The sequence below is a fragment of the Coenobita brevimanus genome, chromosome 53 (assembly GCF_032717465.1).
Source record: "Coenobita brevimanus isolate Jiangsu-jjx chromosome 53, ASM3271746v2, whole genome shotgun sequence".
NCBI classification, from domain to species: Eukaryota; Metazoa; Arthropoda; class Malacostraca; order Decapoda; family Coenobitidae; genus Coenobita; species Coenobita brevimanus.
The window spans coordinates 18,098,388-18,124,536 of record NC_137006.1 but is presented as its reverse complement, the minus strand read 5'-3'; positions in this window follow the sequence as shown (position 1 = coordinate 18,124,536).

The window sequence follows — 26,149 nt, the reverse complement described above, 5'->3', positions numbered from 1 at the left end:
TCTACAACATTCTACAATCAGCATTTATCTCGAACCGTCTATACTCTCTCAAAAGTTCACATTTAAAACGACCTCTATTCGTTGTGAGATCGGCCTTATTGTTTTATGTGTTACTAAGGCAGTGAAATGGAATAAGGGCATCTTGTGTCTGAATCTATGTAAGCTAGGTGAAATGACCTTGAATCACCTTAATGTACGTATATATATATATATATATATATATATATATATATATATATATATATATATATATATATATATATATATATATTACTGTATTGAAAGAGAGAGAGAGAGAGAGAGAGAGGTTACAGACGCCATCATATTGGTGCTTGTCCTGGCTGAAAATCGCCGGTGGTGAGTGCTGCTCCAATTTAGAGGGAATTTGCAACCAGTTATGTTCTCATGGCGTTCAGCAGAGTTTTCTGTCATCTCTGTTTGTCTGTTTAATTCATTATTTAGACGGACTTGTAATTATACAGTGACAATAAACCTGATTCCTCAATGATCTATACACAGAACAACAACTCTCTTTTGTGGGGGGGCTCCCAATATACAGCTCTTCTCAACAAGGTGGAATCAAAGCCTTTTTATCTCATCGACTCTCCTCTTACGGGCTCCCATCAACACTTATTTATTCGCCACAGTGTTGCATCTTATATATATATATATATATATATATAGATATATAGATAGATAGATAGATATATAGATAGATATATATAAATATATATATATATATATATATATATATATATAGATAGATAGATATAAATATATATATATATATATATATATATATATTTTTTTTTTTTTTTTTTTTTTGTCATTACCGCGATGGTCACTACTTCTCTGAAGTGTCTAGTTGTATCTCTCCAGCACTATGGCGGGCTTGTAGCACCCGTCTAACATCAAACTCTCATCCTTTTTCTGTCCAGCTCTTTAGTGCGGGAGTTAACCGTTACTCCCACTCCTTCATGTAGGCATCAGGTCAACTCTGAAACTGTACTCCTCTGTATTTTCTACCAGTGATCGACATTCTTTTAAACGCAGTGTGTCCAGGCATCTCAAAATTAACGGATCATAAATTTGGCTGTCTGTTATCATGTTTTTTTTATTTTTTTTAAGGAACCATTTGCTGGTTTCTAACCATCGGTTCCTTTCTCATTCCATAAAAAAAAAAAAAAAAAAATGGGTGAGCACATTGCAGTCTATGCCAAACTCGTTCACCTACAGAAAATAAACCATAGGAGAAGGGAAGGAAACATTGAGGTAATGGTGACATGCAGTATGGGCAGACTAGCCCTCTGTACAAGGTCACTGTCAGATGTTTTCAAGACTGTCCTTGCGATAGGCTACTACCAACAAAGTTTATGATGGCACTTATTACCCTTGCCACTGAACATAACTGAACACAATGAATTTATCAGTATATAGAACATCAGTAACTTCACTACAGCCTCAAAATCATCACAGATGGAGCACCAGTGGACATCATGAAAGTCGATGTACCCGAGGATCGGCAACATGAGAACAGGGCCCAGTAAAACACGTCAGCCAATGTTCAGGTCCCTAGGGAGATGAGGAGGTCATGTCGTCACGCGCGCCATTCCCATGGCTGAGTGTATCAAGCTATCAGTTGTATCCAGGCATAGAACAATGAACCTACTCTGATGTTATTTTTCCTTTGTCTTATGTTCATGTAATCCATTAAAAAATCAAACAGTTGTTCTTTGCATGGTTATTATAACATCAAGCCTAAGGCAAATGATCACAGAATTTTAATGTATTAGTTTTCTAATGAAAAACTTGCATCGAGAAGTGGATAGTTGCTTGTTGTCATGCAGACATTTTGAATCCATACAATGCACTCTTATGCTCTATCCACTTCACTGAAATTTATTTCACATATGATATGAAATATCGATTACTTGGTATTGAACAAACTAGAAATGAACGAGCACTGAAGGAGGAAGCTGTCTCATCTCCCTTTTTGCCGATGGTTAGTTTCAGTAGCATACAACTAATGTAGAATGTAGAATGATTTCTCCTTTGTGTGATAGTAGAGAGGTGTGGGTATGTAAAAGAAAAGCGATATGTGGCAGGGAGCTGGGTATGTCGGACTGCAGCATTATTTGTGATGGTACACCATTATGCGTGGAAGCATGCCATTGTTTGTGAAGGCACAGCAAGAGGTGTGTGAATGTGAGAGTAGAGCACTATGTAATGGGTAAGAGCTGTGTGAGCAAGGCTGGAGCATTGGTTGTGTAGGTATGTATGCGGGTATTGCATTCTTTGTGAAGGTACAGCAAGAGATATGTGTATGTGAGGGTACATAGCTGTGTATGTGAGAGTGCAGTATTATTTGTGAAGGTACAAAAATAAATGTGTGGGTATAGCAATGTGTGTGCAGGTGTAGCATTATATTGTATGTGCAGTACAGAAGTATTTGTGTGGTACTGCAATACTTGTGTGGCCATAGCATTGTTTGTAATGGTACAACATTATTTGGGTAATGTAAAGTCTTTATCTATCTATCTATTGCCAGACGCCTCAATCCCGTTTGGGGTGGCCACAAACAAATCGCCTCCAAGTCCCCCGCCATTACACTGCCCTGCTCCCAACTCACACCCCCCTCTCTCATATACCTCTCCACCCCATCCCTCCATCTCATCCTCGGCCTCCCCCTCCCTCTTTCCCCCTCCACCTCACTCATATACACTCTCTTCGTCAGTCTTTCACCCTTCATCCTCTCGCTTGCTGAAAAGATCATTATTAATTGTATGAAAAGGCTTGGTAAGTAGTGTAATGTTACATTTGTCGTTGTTTCAGCTATCAGGGTACCAGAGGAGATGAATGGTAGATCTGAAAGAGCACAGAAACGAGGACTAAAATCATCATTAACAGAGATGTTACACAATTTTTGCACTGAAGTAGATAATAGCGACTGTAAAACAAAACTAATAGGACAGAACCAGCTAACCAGTTGATGGAGGATACACTTACAGAGAAGCCTGATGGGCTAGGGGAAGTCTTTCATAACATACAGGAAGAACTAAAGCAGACAGTAAAGACTCTAGAAGAGGAAGACCATCTTAAGGAAGAAAATCTTTTACTGAATGTTGAAATCATATCTGCCTTAGAATAATATTTAGGAAACAAAGCTAGTAACAAATAAACAAATCAAATACAAACACAAACAGTGTCGTGGAAATGTAGCGTGGGTTGATGGAGGACCCCTGAGTCAGTGGCGAGCGTGACGTCATGCGCGGCGGTGGCTTATTTTAGCTGTCCACCTGGATAACCTGTTTTACTGGGTCGTGCACGTGACGAGCAGGATCGTGTCTTCAAAATCTCGTCCATTCTAGTCGAGTTTTCACCGAGCTTGCCCCGAGGTGGAGTTGCCGGCCCAAGTCGACAATTATCAGCCGGGATAATCACTGTTGTGGCTGCGCCATAAGAAGTGACAGAGGGGAGATGGACTGAAGTCTTGAAGACAACATGTGAATAAACTGTGAGGGGGGGGAGGTCAAAGATAAAAGTCACGGTCTTGAAGGATATGAAATGGGGATGGTGCTGTTTTGATGGTGGTATCAGCTATCTGAGTACTCATGTTAAAACTGAGTAACGTTGGTCATTGTATGGAATGCATTTTATTTTCAGATATGATCAACTTGCATCCCACATTAGATGGTGTTGTTAGAAAGTTAACGCATGACCTGTTCCAGTGACATTCTTTAGGATTTCTTGCTTGGTCTCAGTTTTAATGATACGTCTGCTAAAGCTATATTTTTGTTTACTTAAAGGATTTCGTAGCCATTTTCTCCAGTGATGTATTTTTCCTATTACATTATGATATCCTTTTTGTGGTACTGATGCAGGTATCGATGACGGTGCTTTCATGGTTGGGCCAACGCTAATATTCCAATACAGATAACGTTAGGTAATCTTATTAAGCTCAAATGGAACAAAGGAGCCTCAGATAGTTATTTTTGACAAAACTAACCCTTTCATGATCAGTGCAACTCAGATACTCTGTTCTAACCATCACTGACGATGTTTTCACCTGAAAACCTGTGATATCAGGCTGATATAATAAAAACTACCACATTATCATTGCCTTCTCATTGTCGGGACAATTATAATATACTAGTTCAACTTACGCACGACGATTTTTAATCAACTGATAGTGAGTTATATAAGCGTGATTGCTTAAACTGATACCAGTGACTCTTTCAATGACAGGACGACTCTATTAACCCTCTCCAGTGAACCCCAGATGGTTATATTCATCTGTTAATAAGAAGGGCATTCTGGAAAATCATAATGCTCTTTTGTATTACTCATTGAAACCTGACGCTGAAGGGTAGCCTGCATCTGATGGTGTCATGCCCCTTGGGTGAAGCAGCTGCAACACCCATATAGAAGCTAAACTTCCCTATATTTCCTGTATTTTCCCTTGGGAAGGAGCTTGGTCCGACAGAGACTAGCCACTGGCTTCCACAGTGGAACGCCGGATCCGCACACGGTTTGTGTTCTGTGTTATACCACAGAAACAGTTGCTTATCTGTGGTCGACTGGACTGCTTGACAAGACAGAACGGCTTAAGCAACAATAAAAACAAATGATTCAAACCATGTCAGCAATAAGAATATGTGACTAATATATAAGAGAATATTAGTGTAATAAACTAAATTCTCGTTTTAAGTCGCTTTTTTTACATCGTTTTTTGCCAGAAAGTGGCCAGTGTACTAACGAAAACCTAGCCAGCATTGCTACTGATGAAACTGATTTAATATTTTCCTCAGATTACAAAAGCAGGTGATCGTAAAAGTCGGTGTTAATTTAAAACAAGGCTCTTACTTATACTTAAAAAGTGGCTAAGGAAGAAATGCTTCCAAGTTTCTTCCTTCCAAGGTTCTTAAATCAGCGAGAATACGAACTTAGTCGTAAAGTGACTTACTAAACTATTCTGTGCAGGGCCCGTGTGATAGATTGAATGTGACTCTTGTGGAGGGTGGGGGGAGACTGGCCCAAAATTAAAGGGAGCCATCAGAATGGAATTGGACCGCTGTGTTGGCCGCGTACCTCAGACTCACAAGAAGTTCTAGAGAAGAAGGACTTCGGCATTCAGTGAAGAGTTTTCCAGGGATTAGCTGAGATGAACAGCGATGAAGAAAGGGATGGAACTCTGGATGAAATAGATATAAAATGACATCTTGGTTGAAGATACTGTATTTATATTGTATATAGTCTAAGAAGGTCTCTGTTAGGGCCATGAGAAGTGTACCAATAAAGAAAAACAGAAGACAAAAATCAAATGTGCTCAGAGAACGGAGACATCCCGTGACGAAACTTTGACCCAGATCCTTGACCATGATCTTCGACCGACTGCACGAAAATGGAATACTTTCTTTCCATACCCAGAAACAAGATATGTGCCAAGTTGAACCCAAATCAGATCAGATATTCATGTCATAACTTTATGCTCTGAATTTTGACCTTCATCCGTAATGCTGACTTTTCATCGATCTGCACGTAAATCGAATCATATTTTCCCAGACCCACACGTGATGTATGTGCCTGTTTTGATGCAAATAAATCAGGTATTCGTTATATATTATAGCGGCATAAATACCTACAAAGAAATGGACTTATCACATTAGCCACTGGTTAGGCTTGGCTTATTATAAAAAATGTGCAACAGGTTATGCCTGTGAGATGAAGCCATAATTCAGGCGGATTGAATGATGCAAGGATGACTGTAGACATACTGCTCGTGACTCTCCCACTCATATCGTTTGTGCTCTCCCGTTTTCGGATCCAACAACAACGTTCTTTAATTGGAAAATGAATCGTCATGATAATGATAATGTTGATGAATTAGGATTTTGTGTATACATTATTTTCAGTCCAGTAGTTCCATTACATTATTTGAGGAGTTGACTGTAGGACCACTCGAGCAGGGCAGTACTCCTAAGGTGGATGGAAAGCTGATGACAGGGAGAGCTGGCGCCCCCGTTCCATCAGCCCTCGGGACTAGTTCCTGACCATCCTCCTTTGCTGAAAATTTTCAGGTTCTCAATAACACAGAGATTAGGCCAGCATGCTCTCCAATACAAGTTTCTCTAACTGCCAACACCAAACTACATGCACAGTACACACTACACTCCCTTTTCAAAAAAAAAAAAAAAAAAAAAAAAAAGAAAGAAAGAAAAAAAGAATAATGGCATAATTAAATCTGGCCTCGGAGTCGCCGGGGGTGGGGGATCATAAATTCCCTCCACCATCCGCCCCTCTCCCGGTGACGACTCGGAGAGATGCCTGGAACCACTGTCTGACTCAGTTCTTCATTTCTGCAACATTTGTGGCCTTTCCTCTAACTTTCTCTGTCAAACATCACCTTTCTTTCTTTGAACCTCACCCTCTCTTCCTGTCTGAGACTCAGCTGTCTGAGGCAACTGACAGCAAACCATTTTCTGTTTCCTCCTAATCTCTCTATACTCATTTCAAAGCCAAAGGTGGTTGTTGTGTTTATGTACGCAATGATTTATCTTGCTCTCATGTTCCTGAGCTTGATTCTTCTCAGTTCTCTACTCTCTGGCTTCGGCTTTTTTGTCATTCTCTGATTAAATATCTCTGTGCCGTTTACTTATCTCCTAATTCTGCTCTAAAAAATTCTTCAACTATCTTACTTCTACATTGGAACACATTCTATCCATTTCTCCTTTCTCTGAAATCTCCATTCTGGGAGATTTCAATGTTCACCACCACTTTTGGCTCTCCTCTCCTTTCACTGATCCACCTGTGAACAAGCCTTCATATTTTCATTCTTAACGACTAGAGCAGCTTGTACAGCACCTTACCTGTATCCCTGACCGCATTGGAGAGAGCTCCAACATACTTGACCTCTTTCTTACAACTAATCTTTCTGCTTATGCTGTTAACCTTTTCTCTCCGTAGGGCTCCTCTGATCACAACCTAATTACCTTGACCTGTCCTGTCTCTCCGGTACAGCCTGTGGACCCTCCAAAGAAACGTTGACTGTGGCACTTTGGAGCTGTGGATTGGGAGGTCCTCAGGCAGTACTTCTTTGATCTTCCCTGGAATGATTATTGCTTCTATGGCCGGGAACCATCTGAGTGTGCATTGTGCATTACGGAGGTTATTCTCTCAGGCATGGAAGCATACATTCCTTTCTCATATCCTTTGACTAATGCAATAAAGCCTTGGTTTAATCACGCTTGTTCTAATGCTGTCTGCAACAAGGAGAGGGCCTATAAAAGGTACCAGAACTAACCCACCCCTGAATCACATCTTGCTTATGTCTGCCCGGAATTGTCCTAAGTCTGTTCTTAGCTCTGCTAAAAATAATTTCATCCGTACTAAATGTTCTCAACTCTCCAACCCGATTTCTTCCCGCTTCTTCTGGTACCTTGCCATAAACCTTTCTAACAACTTTACCTCATCATCCTTCCCTCCTCTTTTCTATTCTGATGGCTCTGTAGCTATTTCTTCTACTGATAGAGCAGATCTCTTTGCTCAGAATTTCTCCTCCAATTCCACCTTAGACAATTCCGGCGCTGTTCCTCCATCACTTCCCCCCTGTGACTTCCTCATGGCTGACATTAAAATTTCTTCAGCTGATGTATTTTCTGCTATCGCTGGCCTTAATACTAACAAGGCATATGGGCCTGATGGAGTCCCTCCTGTTGTCCTTAAGAGCTGTGCTTCTGTGATTACACAATGCCTAGGTAAACTCTTTCTCCTTTGTCTGTCAACTTGTACCTTTCCTTCTTGCTGGAAGTTTGCTCTCATTCAGCAAGGCCCAAAGAAGGGTGACCATTCCCAACCCTCTAACTATCCTCCAATTACTTTAACATCCGTATCTCAAAAGTTTTCGAGTCACTTCTTAACAGAAAAATTTTAAAGCATCTTTCCTATCACAACCTTCTTTCTGATCGTCAGTATGGGTTCCGTCAGGGACTCTCCACTGGCGATCTTCTCACCTACCTTTCAGACTCCTGATCATCCCCTTTTCGGGACTTTGGCGAAAGCTTTGCCATCGTACTTGACATCTCAAAGGCTTTAGATAGAGTCTGGCATAAATCTTTAATTTCTAAATTGCCCTCTTACGGTTTATATCCTTCTATCTGTGCCTTCATCAATTGCTTTCTTTCTGATCGTTCTATATCCAGTGTTGTAGATGGCCATCGTTTTTCTCCTAGATCTATCAACAGTGGTGTGTTCCTCAGGGCTATGTCCTATCACCGAGTCTCTTCCTATTGTACATCAATGACCTTCTAAGCTGTACATCTAACCTTCTCCACTCGTACGCTTATGATTCCACCCTTCACCTTTCCATTCGGTTCCCGCAACCTCCATCTCAGTAGTTGCTTCAACAGACAAGGGATGAGGCAATGGTACACCTAATGTCTGACTTGGCTCGTATCTCTGACTGGGGAAAAAAAATCTTGTTGTTTTTAATGCATCAATACCTCAGTTTTTACACATATCAACCCGACACAATCTTCCACACGAGTACCCATTAATGTTTAATAATATCCAGCTGAATCCTGCATCATCCTTTAACATTCTTTGGGTTTCATTCACATGGGACTATTCTTGGAAAGATTATATTTCACCTCTTGTAAAATCTGCTTCCAAGAGATTAGGTGTGCTAAGCCGACTCCGTACCTTCTTTACCCCTGCACAGTTGTTAACTTTATACATGGGTTTCATCGCCCCTATTTAGAGTACAACTCTCATGTGTGGGAATTCTTCCCACATACAGCTCTCCTCCATTGGTTGGAGTCAAAGGCCTTTCGTCTCATCATCTCTCCTCTTACTGGCTCCCTTCAACCCCTGTCTCTTCGCCGCACTGTTGCATCTTTATCTCTTTTCTATCTTTACTTCAATGGTCACTGCTTCTCTGAACTGTCTGCTTGCATGCCTCCACCTCTACGACGGACGCGTAGCACCGGTCTAACAACGAACTCTCATCCCATTTCTGTCCAACTCTCTAATGCAAGAGTTAACCGTTACTCCCAGTCCTTCATTTACGCAACAGGTCATCTCTGGAACTGTCTTCCTCTGTCTGTATTTCCTACTTCCTATGATCTCCAGCCTTTCAAACGCAATGTGGCCAGGCATCTCGGTATGAACGGATCTTGATTTTGGTTTTCTTTTGTATTGTTTTTGTTTTTTCTTGGAAGGAAAGGTTTGCGGGCCCCTGACCTTTGGTTCCTTCTTTCTTGCATAAAAATAAAAATAAAATGTCGGCGTATTTTATATTTGTATATACAAATATGTTTTTTATTTGTATGGTTATCCGTTTATTCATTTCTGAGAGCTTCACTGGATTTGTTGAGAGTAATACAAAGATGGAGAAACAGAAAGAAATCTTAATGAAATATGCAAGGGATACTCTCTCTCTCTCTCTCTCTCTCTCTCTTTCTCTCCGTCTGAAAAAAGAACTGCATTATGCAACATCAACATCAAGATGGGTCTAATTCCCTAATATAATGGAGCAACTCGTATATGGGAGCATTTCTTTGTTTAAGTGGCAGTGATTGTGGATGAAATAGTTCGCATAATGTTCTTCACGAACCTTTATATGTGTGAACACATGAAAGCTCATGCTTATGCTGCCTCCCAGATGTATTCCCTGAAGTGAGTTCGAAGTGAGCCCAGGAGGATTGGCTTGGCAAAAGCGTTGATCAAGGTAGATTGTAACCTATTTACTCCGTTGTCGTATTATTTATTGTAGTCATGTTAGCAACAGACACAGTTATTGCAGGGGGCTAATGAAGGATATATCGAATCCTGCCGCTTCGAAAAGTTTCTGTGAAGCTGCTTAAAATTGTGTGTCGGCGGCAAAAATATAACTATAACAAGAAGCAGCACATAGATAGCACAACACCCGCACCCACAAATTGGTCTAAGGGCTGAATATTTGACTTTGCCCTGGGACCTTGATATTAGACAAATTACTTTCAGAATGTAATAATTTCCTTCTTGCTCAGTCCTTAACAATTCCACCAATTCAGTTCAAATCAGATCAAAAGAGTTTGTGTTGAGTTTACCAAGTAACTTCAAACTTCGAAATTTCCCTGTGGCTTTGACCTTTCACTGATTTTCCTCAAAATATATTTTGTTTCCCTTTATTTTAACTTTAACAGTCACATGTTTAATATAAATCGATTCAAAAAAATTTCTGCAGTAGACTTTCCCATGTGGCCACACCTTTGACTTATTTTTCAGCTCCAGCCCCCACCCCCCTCAAAAATATACGTGGGGACGCTCACCATCCACTCACTGGATGTAGTACTGCTTTGGGTGTCTGCCCTTTCCTCTCTTCCTTCCTTCCTTTCGTCTTTCTTACCTTCATTCTTTACCCTTCCTTCTGCCTATGGGTGACTCTACACTGAGTGACAAACCAAATGATTTCCTGTATACCAGGAAACCATTTACTACGCTAGATGATAACCATATAACCAATTTATGTTGCCTGGTGGTTTAGTGGATAATTAAGGTGCTCCAGTTGGATTGAGCTGGTGCAGGTTTATATCCAAGGGATGGTTAGGGTTTATTGTTCATGTAATGCCACTCAGGGATGAGTGAGGCTGGTCACTCTCATCTTAAATGTTAGGACCAGCTTGCCTAGCCACGGGTTCCTATGTTCCTCATGGGGCAATATTGTATTAGATGATGTATATATATATATATATATATATATATATATATATATATATATATATAAATAGATAAATAAATAGATAGACATATAGAGATAGATATAATTTATATATATATATATATATATATATATATATATATATATATATATATATATATATATATTATATAAATACAGTGTGAGTGTGTGTATGTGTGTGTGCCTATTTACATTTATGACTCAAATTTTGTTCGACTGTTAACAGACTTGGTGGAGTAGGTGAGGGTCTTGCATTGAGAAAATATTTTGCTTCTCTTAAAATAATGAAACAAAGGTTAGGGTCACAGCGCCAGGTGAACTCCTTAAGTAGCAAAATCGTCTAGGTCATTTTTTTTTTTTTTTAAATCTAATTTGGAAAAAGGGTTGATGAGAATTTTATATGGAAGTGACTGAGTTTTGAGAACAGTCATTCCAAGGTCAAGGTCACATGGCAAGGTCTTAGTTCGTCTCGTTGTGTGTGCTTCTCAACAAATTAACTCAAATAGTTTTGGTACGATTTTAGACAAACTTGATAGAAAAAGTGACGATCAGGAAAAAAGTGCACTTAATGCTTTTTTACAACCATTGATCAAATATGAAGGTCAACTTAATCAGTTCGTTTTTATTTATTTACACCATTTGATGAAGGGGTAAATATAAGGCAAGGATAGACGAATTCGATTTTTAGAACATCAGTCAAAAAGTAAAGGTCACAGAGAGAGGTCAAAGGCCAATGTCACATGGCAAGGTCAGCTTGTTGACCCAGCCCATACACCACCTCACATGCTGTACAGATTTCATCTGTGAACACCTTGCACACACCTTCCACCTCCTCCATCTCCTCCAAATCATATGTACACGATCTTTCCTCCACTTCTTTGGTATATATATTTTGCCCCTTTCTTCATCCTCTTGCAACTTGTGGATCCTCTTTGTATGAACTTCGTCCTGCTTCTCTTCTCTCCTGTTTATTAATCGCATTTGTACCCTGACTTCGACCACCAACAAATGGTGGTCAGAGTCCACATTCCCAACCTCTGTATGCTCTCGCATCCAGCACATATCTTCTCATTCGCTCATCTACCTACACATAATCATTCATTGCTTCTGTTCATTTAGCTCACCACCTACCCTTCTCATCAGTGGCTCAGTATACCTTCAGATCAGTATGTGCCTTAAGAGCGTATTGTCTATCACCAATCCTCTACCCCGCACAAAATAATGTCCACTAAAGCACTATATATTCCCATCGACTTCTACAGGCACACCTCACTCACCAGCTACTCCGATTACCTTCATATTCTCTACTTTTTCATCCATATCTAAAACGAAAAACACTCTTTCAATCAACTCAAACTTTTCTCTGCTTGCTTCCACATTTGTCCATAACACTTCTATCACTGCTCTCAAGGTCTTCTGTCGACGCTTAGACGCACACAATCACCCGCGCTTGAGTTCCTTATTTCAATCTTAACCACACAAACCTTGAACCAAGTGATCCTTACCCTCCTATATTCTCCTTCCATTTCTTGCACACAACAATACACACCCTTTTTTGCCTTCTCATTCTCACCTTCTCCAGCACATATACCAAATTCATATTCACACTCTCTGACACCCTTACCTCACCATTTGGTCTCAGTAAATCCACTTAAGTCCACTTATGCATCTTCAAGCACATGGACAATCTTTCATTCTCAAATCATTCGCACCTCTCACATTTCATGTGGAAACCCGCAACACGTCCTTTGTCCGGTCCTTGATTGTCATCTGTTGGTCAGTCCTGGTCCCAGGCATTTTGTTTGTTTTATTAGTTAGTTATTTTCCGGGGACGGCACAGTACCTCCTGCCAACCCACTTGTTGAAACGTACGGAACACGTATTGGTTGGTTATACAGTTACCAACCTGCATATTAAAAGATTTTCTGATTTACAGGAAATCAATTGACTTGTCACTCAATGTCGAGTAACCCTGGAGCAGAGTAGAACTATACTGAGTGAGTGGATGATGGGCGAGCCCAACGACTACAGAAACAGATTATTATTATTTGTTGCTACTGCTAGTATGATGAATCCTCAGCACCTGACGTCAGTGACTCCACTTGGCAGAATATTAATATCATCAGTGCCAGCTGCTTCTGATTCTCCAGATATGGTCGTGTGTTTAAAACTTATACTAAGAACGGGAAGGCTAGCCTCGGATTTCTGATGGACAATTATGGACAGCTCTTTGTTGCTAGAAAACAAAAGTATTATTTTAAAATGATTTTTAACATGTAAGAATGAAAAAAGTCCACAAAAAATGGCATCTGAAATGCAAAGAGATTCAGAGACCTATTGACATTACTATATTCGACAATAAACTCACAGAACATTTGTAGCTAGTGGAATGTATTGATGGCTATAGGACTTTCAGTCTACACCCTCTCCAAATACTCTCCCGTTTCTTTGTTTCTTTCATATTTTGTTTCTGCACCTTTTCCATCTCTAGATCTTAACAATCACATTATAATAAAAATTTTATTTTTTATTTCATCGTTAAGTCTACATAGTAATCACCATTCCAATTACTGATACAGTATTTGTAAAATGTTTACCATACGTGAAAGGATGCAACACAAATCCGATGAGTTGTACATATTTTGATATGAAGTCCCAGTACTAGAACATTTATGAGATTGTAACTCTCGTACTGTCTCTCAACTGTTGATCTACTGTAAGTAGGAAAAGAATCATCTTGGTTGTTAAGAAGCGTTTTGGTGCATACCATGCTCATGTACACCTTTTAGTTTTGGAGTAAGGGCTGATGAGGAAAGGAAGATTGGAAAAGAATGAAGAGATCAAAATCGATATTTCTGCGACATGATTTAGGGACTTTTACTAAGGTTAGCGGGGCTTTGCAACGGGCATTACACTTGAATTGCAAAGTTCTTTTAATTCACATGCTTATAGCTGGACTTTGTGAGCGTCTGTTCACATCCGTTTTCCTTACGTATAGAACGTCATTTTGATCCTGTTCCATCCTCACACAGTAATTGGTACCGCAGTTACTAATTCGATATGATCAGTCTGCACTACAAGTCTCAGAATGTAGACAGAAGCGATACGTAGAGGTCAGAACACCATTTTTCATCTGATACAATGGAAAGTAACAGCGAAAACTGGTGGCTTGACATCATCGATCTGAATATCAAGCATCGAACAACGATTTTCAAACCTCCTGGGTGGAGACACAATATGACTTGTGATTGCGACAGCGAGGCAGTGGTACCTACTTATGCATTCTCGTCTGGTATGCAAAAAATATTTACAGGAGTAAATTCAGAACGAGAAATATGACCCACACCTTCCTGGCAGATAGCATATTTCTGAATTCTGTTTAAGCAATATTTCCTGGACATAACTGAAGCATGTACGTACGCTTGAAACTGTGACAGAAATTAATGAGAGATATGTATAAAGTTGCACGTGTCGTGAGTTGCACTTTTAATCATTTTATTCCGTGGACATATTTTTTTTTCTTACGTGTCCGACTCTGGGCAAAGGCTCAGGACCTATTTCTTGGGGGCAGTGGCCTATCCCAAGGCCCAGTAGTCCTCCTACACCTCCGCATGTCACCACTTCGGTGCTAACACCCACCGTCCATATTGAATACATGCTAGGGCTGTCTCATACAGGACTGGTGTACTGGTATTAGCTGGGGTACTTTTACAACATGTCGGCGGGTCATCTGCTAGATCAGGAAAGTCTGCTTTTTAGGAAATTCAAATCCTTAAACTGTTCGCTGCCCCAGTCGGGATTCGATCCTGGGTCCATTAGGACTGCTGCCTCTCTACCGATTCAGCCACCGCCTCCCCCATTCCTGTTGCAATCAAACGATTTTACTAGACTGAGGAATGTCCGTCCTTCTTGGTGGGGTTGCATTAACCTTCCACTAACTTTTTCAAACCGAGACTTTTTTTTTTTTTTTTTAGTTAAAAAAAATTTTCTGAGAGTAGGTAAAGTGAATTTAAAAAGACATAAACGCTGTGATAGAATTATGGAATTAGACTCTTTCCTCATGTCTTTACCAGAGTACAAAGTGCTGTTGTTGTTGTTGTTATTGTTCTTGGAGGAGTGGGAGGAGGAAGAGGAAGATGAATGGCTATAACGGCACCCGCAAAACCCAGTTCTACATATAGTTTTATTCCTTATGCCACATAACTACTCTTGGCTTGCATAAATAACTCATACTGCTTTATCTTCATGGGGTAAATAGAATATAATGCTTAAAATACATTAACTCCTTAACCGCGGGGCGTCACTTTCGTGATGCTTGGGAGCAAGGGATCATACCGCGGGGCGACACTTTTGTGATTCTGTGTTATTTTGAATTCACCCAGGCTTTGAAGTGGTGGCTTGTATCATCTATCAATCCTGCCAATGCTCAGCACTAGTCAGCACTCCTAATCTCATCTGTACTCCCATCCATTGTTGACAATTTAGCCATTTCTCCCCATTCTTGACTCCCCTCCCTACCTCCCCTCCATTACCCTATCCTCTCACCTGCCCGGCCGTACTACGCTAAGTAAATCTTCCCTGGAATTTTTCACTTATTTCATCCATTGAAATAAGCCCTATGCCCTATTCTTATACCAAATAATATATACAAGAAAGAAATAAGTTGAGAGTGCCATACACCTAGAATTGGCTAATTATCACCTGACAACACCTCACATGCACTCGTTCGCTAATTTTCGCTGTTTATTTCCCCTTGAAATATGCCATATAATCTGTTTTCGTAATAAAAATATATATAAGAAAGGAAGGGAGAAGCCTAAGTGATATTTACATTCACCTGGAACTACCTAATTATTGCAGGCCACCACACTGTATTCTATGCTAAGTAAATCTTCCCTGGAATTTTCGACTGATTTCATCCATTGAAAAAAGCCCTATGCGCTATTCTTTTACCAAATAATATATACAAAAAAGAAATAAGGTAAGTGATAGTGCCATACACCTGGAATTGGCTAATTATCACCTGACAACACCTCACGTACACTTGTTCGCTAATTTTCGCTGTTTATTTCCCCTTGAAATATGCTGTATAATCTATTTTCATAATAAATATACATATAAGGAGGGAAGGGAGAAGCCTAAGTGATATTTACATTCACCTGGAACTACCTAATTTATTATGTATTGTCTTGGTTTCCTGCCAATCATTTCATTGCTATATATTAGCAGGTCTCATAGAGCTGAAGTTGGTAGTATTGCACCTACACTAGCCAGGCGGCAGGAGGCCACCACTATCAGTTCATTGTCGTCTTTGAAAGTGGGAGTATGTCTGATTTGCTCCTGCTAACTTGCGCCACTTTATAGCCCCATGCAAAGGGCCCTGTGACCTTTACCCCCTACTAAACCTCGTGTGGAAAGAGGTAAAGGGCTGACAATTGATAGAGTGACTATGATCTTTTCATTGAGTAAAACAGTGCAAGTGGAATTGTAAATAAAGTGTAAATAATGTGTAAACAGCAAGAAAGCAATGAATGTAAATATAAGTGAACAGTGGAAAATAGTTTTATAAGTTACTTCAAGTGACTGTGCATAACACAGTGTAAATAAAATAGAAATGTACATAATGTAAATAAAGTAGAGAACGTAAATAGAAATGTAAATGAGTGGTATTATAAGAATACGAGTATATACAGTATGAGTAATGAAAGTGAAAGTTTCACTCTAGCATGTATGAATACTATGAGTTATGAGAGTGAAGGTGAAAGTGACATTCACTCTCAATGCTAGTATACAGGACGAGAAGTGAATGCTACGTATTTTACTGAAAGCAATTGAATCCCTACAGTGACAATAAACTACTATTACTGAAGGAAACTTATGGATAAAGACTGTAGATATATATGTGTTATATAGTAACAGAAATATAAACTGTGAATGTTTTTATGAATAAAATTCAACACTAGCAGCGAACGATCGGAAGTGGGATGGTCATACGCCTTCGTAATTTTCATTGCTTTCAGTGTTTTTTGGGGAAAGTATGGATTCCAAACTATTTGAGAATCATAGATTAGTATTTCTAGTGATAATATCAGGCTGTGGTAATCATATTATGAGTTGTTGGGAAGTGTAAAGTGGAGACTTCGTTACCCAACTTCAGAGGTCTCCACAAGTCCTACGGTACTCGGCGAAGGCTCAACAAACACCCAAGGAGAAAGCTGAAGGTATGTACCATAAGCATATTTGATTTTAATATTCTAGGAGTACTAACTGATTTTTGGCAAATAATTTTAGAGAGTCTGTCGGAGCGCGAATATGCCCGCGGGAGCCGCAAGTCAAAGCAAAACAAGCCCGCGGTGTAAGGGTTAAAGATAGTGAACTGCTGCACAACAATTACGTCATCCCATAGGCTAATCCACTCCTACCACCTCCAGACTGTCTTAATCAAGTCATGGAAGACTTCAGCAATTGAAGGGGTTTGTGATGTTCATATCTCACCTTTCTATTTCGAAAAATTCCCTGAAGTTCACTATAATTGCCTGGAAGTACTAAGAATATAGAAAAATATTAAAATAAGATGGAGGACTTAGAGTGTGGAATAATATCCCCTACTAATTGGTCCAAGAGCAGAACATTTGGTTTTGCCTTATGAGCTTGGTCTCGGACCAGTTGCTTTCAAATGCGAAATGAAGCAATCTGTCTGACACGTAACACATCTCCCAAGTTTGGTCCAAATCAAATAAAAGCTATGCGAGGACCTGGCAGTGTGGCGTTGAATTTTGACCCGTCCCTATGACTTTGACCTTTGACTGACTGTACAAGATAATCGAATCCCTTTAGTACTGCCTTATCCTGAATCGTTCCACACTGTTTATTGCAAGTTCGATAACAATTTTTCAAGTTCACCTTGCCATGTGACCCTGACATTTTTCATGTTGTTTTAAAAAATTGTTGGGTGACTACATGATTAACTCTTAGTCCATCAAATAAGTTTCATCCAGAAAGAATCAAAACTGTTTTAGTAATTTGTTCACACACAGACACTTGGCTCGAACTTTGATCGTGCCCTATGACCTTGATCTTTGACTGATTGTTCTCAAAATCGAACCTTTCTGCTCTTGCACTACGATCAACTCTTCCACAAAGTTTGGGCTAATCAGATAAAGACTTTTTGACCTCGTCCTATACCCGTGACCTTTGCCGTATTGTGCTAAAGAACGATATGTCAACACCATTGGTTGTCTCTCTGTCCCTCCGCCAACTTTGCCTATCATGGATAAAAACTGAGTTATTTTGTTCTCTCTCTCTCTCTCTCTCTCTCTCTTTCTCTCTCTCTCACACACACACACACTGGTGGCGTGGAGGCACTGTGGGTAAGGGTCACACAACATTTGTCTTCCCAGTCAGCTTGCACTGTGATTAATTGCGCAATGCATTACCTACCGCGCTCCTCTGAGAAATATATGCTGATTCAGCACCTGACTAACACCTCAGATGCACTCAGGTCATGATACCCGTGTGCAATCTAGTAATACACGGAGAATTTAATTAAACTGATATTACATCTTTCCAGGAACGGTTTAATTTAACCAGCCCCATCCCGGAGACGTGAATTCACGTCCTCACATGATGTGCACTCATATCCCGGAGACGTAAATTAACGCGGCAACATTGCAAGGGCCCTAATTTGCACAATTTTCAATTTAATTTGCACAATTTTCAATTTTTGCGAGTGATTTTTGGCACGTATACCCGGGACACCTTCCTGTACAAGTTGCCAGGCAGGGACAATGCCTTACCCAGCATGACCTCCTCCCCCCCCCTGCATGCCCTTTTCTCAGCAATTCACCTGTTATCAGTGACCTGGCCAGTAAAGCCATGTCATGCCACGGTACGAAATTCAGGGCCAGAGTGATTCCCCAATCGATGACAATGTGGAGGACAAACATTAGAGGAAAAAACAGTCAGAAATGATGATCAGGTAGGTCAGGAATGGTGATGCGTTAGTGAGTGAAACAATGCTTATAATGCCTATATTACCGTTTGGAAACCAATATACTCTCGTACTACATATAAATTCGTACCAAATAAATAAATAAATACCGTTTATGAGTGGTGTGGAATAGTTATCCTCCCATAGAACTCGCTTTCTTTGCAGCCAGCCTGATAGAAAACCCTGTAAGGTAAGGAGGTACTCCTACATGGATCGAGTATTTTAAACCTCAGGTGAGCGATTTCTTTATGAATTTTCGATGTTTCTCACCAAAAGAAGATGTTTGAGCCAAAAAAAAAAAAAAGGTCCAAAAATTTCGGGACTGGGGCGTACCACTGCCCAGAAAACGTCGGGATGGGGGGGGTTAAATCAGATTGTTGATTTCCCCAAATATAGTGAAAACAGACGATGTCATACATAGCGACCTAGCGGACACTGTCTACCAATCAGACCCTTGTCTTATCTCGCTAAGAGTGCTCACCTGTCAGAGTTGTGGTCACTCGTTCCCATAAACTCACACGCGAGGGAAAGTGAGGTAAAAGTTTGCTGTCCACTACCAATTCTTCAAATAAGTAATTTGGACTGTTGTTAACATAGCATGATTGGCGAGAAGTGACCAATGTCACTGACATCGAACTGAAGTGCGAGATATATCATCACAGAATTCCACAGGCGTATCATCATTCACACCTCAGAAAACACTTCATTTACACCCAGCTGATGCATTTCGGATTACTCAAAGAATTTATTGTCTTACGCAACTTGACAAACCTTGCTTCCAGCCAAATCAACTAGGGCCTTTACAGAAAATTGAGTAACAAGTTTTACGTGAAATCAGAGCAGACAAGACGCCTATCGTCCCATCTGGTTTCAACGTCTCAAACAAACCAACATTGCTGAGTGGTATAACAAAATTAAGCAGTTAATTGGGTGTAATAAACAGAAAGTTTCCTCCCTTCTCTATGCTGATCAACTCAACACTGTAGAACCGGCACACAAAATTGACATTTTGCTAGAATGTGCCAGCGGTTGCCAATGTTGTTCCCAGACTCCCTACTGGCCTATTCTTCCTGCCCCTTCTCCCCCTGACTCAGTAGAGAATTCAGACTCCATAAATTTCTAAAAAGCAGACGGTCCACTGCATCAATAGAATAATCAAACAGTGTTAGTAATTCACATCCGAGCTAGATAAGCTTCTCACTTCCATAATTAATGGTTCTCTTAAAGAATGCAATTGTTCCGGTGCTTGGATGACAGCCTATGTTGCGCCACTACCATAATACACTACTCCAAAAACCTTTTACAAGTGGCATTTCTCGCGATTACATCGATTCCCAGTCTGATTTGTGCAGGGTTTGTTGTGCTCAAATCGGCCTACGCTGACGCTGCTGGTTCAGTCCATCCTTAGCAGTTTGGTAATATGTAGTCGTCCTCCACCACCACTGCCTTGTCAGTTTCTTATATTTCATTTGCCGAAGCTTGGTGCAACGTAAAATATCCGGGGCACTAGTGCCTATGAAATTTACCAGATCATTTGATCTGGTCAACCACAACATAACCATAAAGAAAGGGGGTCGAGCTGGGGCTACGAGAAATCCTGAATATGTAACTGCAGACCTATTATAACGCTAACATACAGTCACAGTTAGAGAGGCTGCTTCCACCTCTCGTGTTCATCCGCGGTGAACCATTAGGTACCGAAATGGGTTCACTGTGCTTTCTCGTGCATATTAATGACTCACTGAAAGACATAGTCCAATTTTTCAAATATGTTGATAATTTTACATTTGTTGTCACAATTGACAACTCATCCTCTGACTTCGGTGCACGGCAGGACATCATCATCGACATCAGAGTGGACCAACAACGGCGATGTCGCAATCAGCCATAGTATACGAAGACAGTAAGCTACTGATGCACATCAAGCTAGGGGCAACCAACATCGTTCTTCTTGATATGTACCAGGCATTCGTGTCCTCCAACAGGTTAAAATGTAAGCTCCTTAGCATCACCAGAGACAAAAACCTCACCTGGAAAAGCTACGTTAGTTTGTCGATTAAAGTACATCACATCGCCTCTATCTGCACCAACGATTAAGGTTGCTGGATGTCTCGCCCAAAAGGGCTGAAGAACGTATAAAACACTTTCACATTAACTAAACTAACTTACGCCTGACCGGCCTGGCCATCCTTCCTCACAAACACAAAAAGAGAGCTTTTTGAGAAATTGCAGAGAAGAGCTTGAAGAATCATCATAGAACACATATATACGACGTACCAACACACCTTAACTACATTAAACTTTACCAATTTGGCAGACCTGTATAAACAGTTAACCACAAACTTTGGTTCAAGTTATCAAGTTACTTACTCCTCTTCCCTCCCCCCGAGCTCTTCCCTCCCCCATCATCACCACCGCTCCCAACCACCGCACCACCCGACACCACAACGTAATAGTTATCAGAGCCCACAATTATAGGTACAAAAAAGACCCATACCAGGTACAGTGAATCTGATAAACAACGAGCTAAACTGTGCAGAGTGCAGCATTCTTCCAACCCCCCCAACCAACACACACACACACACACACACACACACACACACACACACACACACACACACACACACACACACACACACACACACACTTAGATCAAAGCCTTAATAACTAAAAAGCTTCGTATGTGAGAAGTTAGTGATGGCTGATCTCCTAAATCCCTGCAATATGCTGCTATGTGCAATCAGTATCTAATACTGCAATACCACTGTACTTCATACACCCAATCTCTTGGAAGCAGATTATTACAAGAGATGTAATATGATCTTTTCAAGATAAGTCCCGAAGAGTAAATGAAACCCAAAGCATGTTCAAGGATGATGCAGGATTAAGCTGAATATTATTAAACATTAGTGGGTATGCCTGTGGAAGATTTTTTGTTGGGTTGATAGGTGTAAGAACTTGAGTCTTAGATGCATTAAAGACAACCATATTATTTTTACCCCAGTCAGAAGATACGAGCCTGAAGTCAGACATTAGGTGTGCCCATAGGTGTTTGTTGAAGTAACTGTTGAGATGGGCGTTGTGGAGAACCGAATGGAAAGGTGAAGGGTGGAGTCATCAGCGTGTGAGGTGGATATGGTTGGATGTACAGCTTAGAAGATCATTGATGAATTAAAGGAAGAGAGTTGGTGATAGGACAGAGCCCTGAGGAAAACCACTGTTGATAGATCTAGGAGAGAAGAACGATGGCCGTCTACAACAGCGGCTATAGAACGACCAGAAAAGGAAGCTAGCCGATGAAGGCACAGATAGAAGGATAGAAACCGTAGGAGAGGCAGTTTGGGAAATCAAGAGATTTATGCCAGACTCGATCGAAAGCCTTTTGAGATGTCAAGTGCAATGGCAAAGCTTTCGCCAAAGTCCCGAAAGGAGGACTGACCAGGAGTCTGAATGAAGTAGGTAGAGAAGATCGCCAAGTGGAGCGTCCCTGACGGAACCCATACTGACGATCGGAAAGAAGGATTGTGATAGGAAAGATGCCTTAAAATTTTTCTATTTAAGAATTGACTCGAAAAGCTTTTTGAAATACAGGACGTTAAAGCAATTGGACGATAGTTGGAGGGTTGGGAGTGGTCACCCTTCTTTGGGACTGGCTGAATGAGAGCAAACTTCCAGCAAGAAGGAAAGGTACAAGGATTGACGGAGACAAAAGACGAAAGAAGTTTGCCTAGGCAGGGTGTAAGCACAGAAGCACAGTTCTTGAGAACAACAGGAGGGACCCCATCAGGCCCATATGCCTTGCCATTAGTACTGAGGCCAGTGATGGCAGAAAAATACATCAACTGAAGAAATTTTAATGTCAGCCATGAGGAAGTCAGAGGGGGAAGTGATGGAGGAACAGCACCGGAAGATCAAATCTAAGGTTAGAATTGGAGGAGAAAGTCTGTGCGAAGAGATCTGCTTTATCAGTAGGAGAAATAGCTACAGAACCATCAGAGTAGAAAAGAGGAGGAAGGATGATAAGGATAAAGTTGTTAGAGAAAGATTTTTGGCAAGATGCCAGAAGGAGCGGGAAGAATTCGAGTTGGAGAGTTCAGAGCATTTAGTATGGATGAAATTATTTTTAGTGAGAGGCCCGAAGAACAGACTTAGCACGATTCCGGGCAGAAACGCATTAAAGATGATGTGATTCAGGGGTGGGTTGGCTCCGGTACCTTTTGTAGGCCCTCCTCGCTTGTTGCGGACAGCATTAGAGACCTGAAAGCGTGATTAAACCAAAGGAGCTTTCTTGCGGAATTAGTCAAAGGATATAGAGAAAAGGAATGTATGCTTCCACTGCCCCGAGAGAATAACCTCCGTAATGTCATAGGCACACTTGCCTCAGATGGCTCACGGCCATGGAAGCAATAATCATTCCAGGGAAAATCAAAGAAGTATTGCCTGAGGGCCTTCAGTCTGCGGGCTCCAAAATGCCACAAAGACGACGTTTCCCCTGGAGGGTCCACAGAGCCGTACCGGAGTGATAGGACAGGTTAAGGTAGATAAGATTGTGATCGGAGGAGCCCCAACGGAGAGAAAAGATTAACAGAGTAAGCAGAAGGATTAGTTGTGAGGAAGAGGTCAAGTATGTTGGAGCTCTCTCCAAGGCAGTCAGGGATACGGGGTAGGTTGCTGTACAAGCTGCTCTAGGTCATTAAGGATAAGAAAAGATGTGAAGCTTGTTTCACCAGGTGGATCCCGTGAAAGGAGAGGAAGCCAAGGTGGTGGTGAACATTGAAATCTCCAAGAATGGAGATTTCAGAGAAAGGAAAATGGATAGAATGTGTTCCATCGTAGAAGTAAGATAAGATCGAAGAATTTTTTTGATAGTCCAGTAGAATTAGGGGGATAAGTAAACTTAGCACAGATATATTTAGTCAGAGAATGACAGGAAAGCCGAAGCCCAGAGTGTGGAGAATTCAGAAGAATCAAGTTCAAGGAACACGAGAGCAAGATAAGTCGTTGCGTATATATACACAACAGCCACCTTTGGCTTTGAAATGAGTATAAAGTAGGAGGATACAGAAAAGGGGTTTGCTGTCAGTTGCCTCAGACAGCTGAGTCTCCGTTAGAAAAAGAAGGTGAGGTTTAGAGGAGGAGAGGTGGTGCTCAACAGAGCGAGAAGTTAGAGGAAAGGCCGCGAATGTTGCAGGAAATGAAGAAGAAGAGATCAGACCGTGGTTCCAGGCACCTTGAGTCGTCACCGGGAGAGGGGCAGATGGTGGGGGCATTTATGTTCCCCCCTGGGGACTCCGAGGAGCTTGATATAACATGAAGCCATTTTAGGTAAATTTTGAATAGGAAGTGTAGTGTGTACTGTGCATGTAGTTTGATGAAGATAGTTAGAGAAATTTGTACTGGAGTGCATGCTGGCCTACTCTCTGTGTAACTGAGACACTGAAAAAGTTCAGCAAAGGGGGATGGTCAGGAACTAGTCCTGAGGGCTGATGAAACGGGAGCTCCAGCACTCCCTGTCATCAGCTTTCCATCCACCTCGGGAGTACTGCCCTGCTCGACTGGTGCTACAGTCTACTCCACTAGATTGATAGACAATATGGTTTTCGCCAAGAAAGATCCACCATTGACATACTCAATCTCCTGACTCATACCATCCATCAATTAGTTGACCTGCATGGTGAAACTCATGCAGTAGCCCTGGATATTTCTAAAGCTTTCGACAGAGAGTCTGGCACCATTCCCTGTTGTCCAAACTTCCTTTGCTATGGACTAAACTCTTTTGTTCCTTTGATTTTCCTAATATCTCAGCAATAGAACAATAAGAGTAAAAGTAGATGATGTATAGCCTATTCCACTTTCCACTCAGTTCAAATTCTGGCGTGCCGCAAGGGATCATTTCTGGCACCAACCCTGTTCCTCGTTCATATTAATGATCTCTTATCTGTCACCCACAATCCCATCCATTCATATGCAGATGAATCAACACTTCATAGTTCATTCACACTCAAGACATCCATTTACAAAGTCCGATATCTCTCTCACCTCAGTACAGCCATCTCTTTAAATCAAGACTTATCCATGATCCAGTGAATGGGGACAAAAGAACCTTGTCTCATTTAATGCTAATAAAACTAAATATACTTACACAATTTACTAATAGGCAGGTATTGCCAGAATCGTATATTACCTGCAACCAGCCTACAAATATCCCCATTTCCTAAAGTATTGAAATTCTTGGCGTTTTCGCTTAACAATGCCCTCAGCTGGACCTCTCATGTTGGATCACTTGCTAAAACCGCCTCAAAAGAAACTTGGATTATTGTACAGAGTCCGTAACTTCTTCACTGACGAGCAGTTAATTATAATTTATAAAGAGTCATGTGCGCTCTCAAGCTTGAATACTGCTCACCCCGCTTGCTGGAGCGGATGTGGAGAGGTTGCAGTAAAACAAGTAGAGAAGATTCAAGAACAAAGCTGTTAGAATTATAACCCCTGCTATTACTAATGAACTACACTCCCCTACAAGTAAGAAGGAATGTTGCCTCCCTTGCGTTATTTTACAGATATTTCTAAAGCAAATGCTCAGACAGAAGTTGCATCTATGGTGCCACCTCTCCATCCCTTCCCTCGTGCTACACAGGGCAGCTGGCAGCGCTCTTATGACCGGAATGTCACTCAGCCATACTGCAGAACACCTTCTGCCTATCAAAATTCTTTCATTCCCCGAACTGCACACATCTCTCTGGAGACTCGCTTCCCCAGAGTTGTTTTCCCTTAAAACTTCCAACCTACTGCTGTTCAAAGTCTAACTGTTACAGATATTTTATGAACAGGGGACACCCAGTATTAATCACAATGGTGCATGGATTTTTTATTTTATTCATTTGTTTTTTCTTCCTCCTGTTCTTTTATATATATATATATATATATATATATATATATATATATATATATATATATATATATATATATATATATATATATATATATATATATGTATATATATATATATATATATATATATATATATATATATATATATATATATATATATATATATATATATATATATATAAACGTAAATCGCCAAAAAGGAGAGGTGTTAGGAAGCTTCCTTAACTGAAATGACGATTATATATGGGTCTTGCGTCAGTTTGAAACCCACGATGTAAAAAGGCATAAACTTCAGTCATATCGTTTGTTTGTCCGGACATTTCTCTCTCTCTCTCTCTCTCTCTCTCTCTCTCTCTCTCTCCCCACACCCCCACCTGCTCCACCACCCACCCCGCAAGCTTATGTGAGCGATACAACACACAAACGTTTGTCTCATGGAAATGTTCTTTTTTGTGTTACTTTGAAGCCGTATCAGTCATGCAGCAGCGCCTCTCTCTCTCTCTCTCTCTCTCTCTCTCTCTCTGAGTTCATATTTGTCCTCGGCCTCTTTT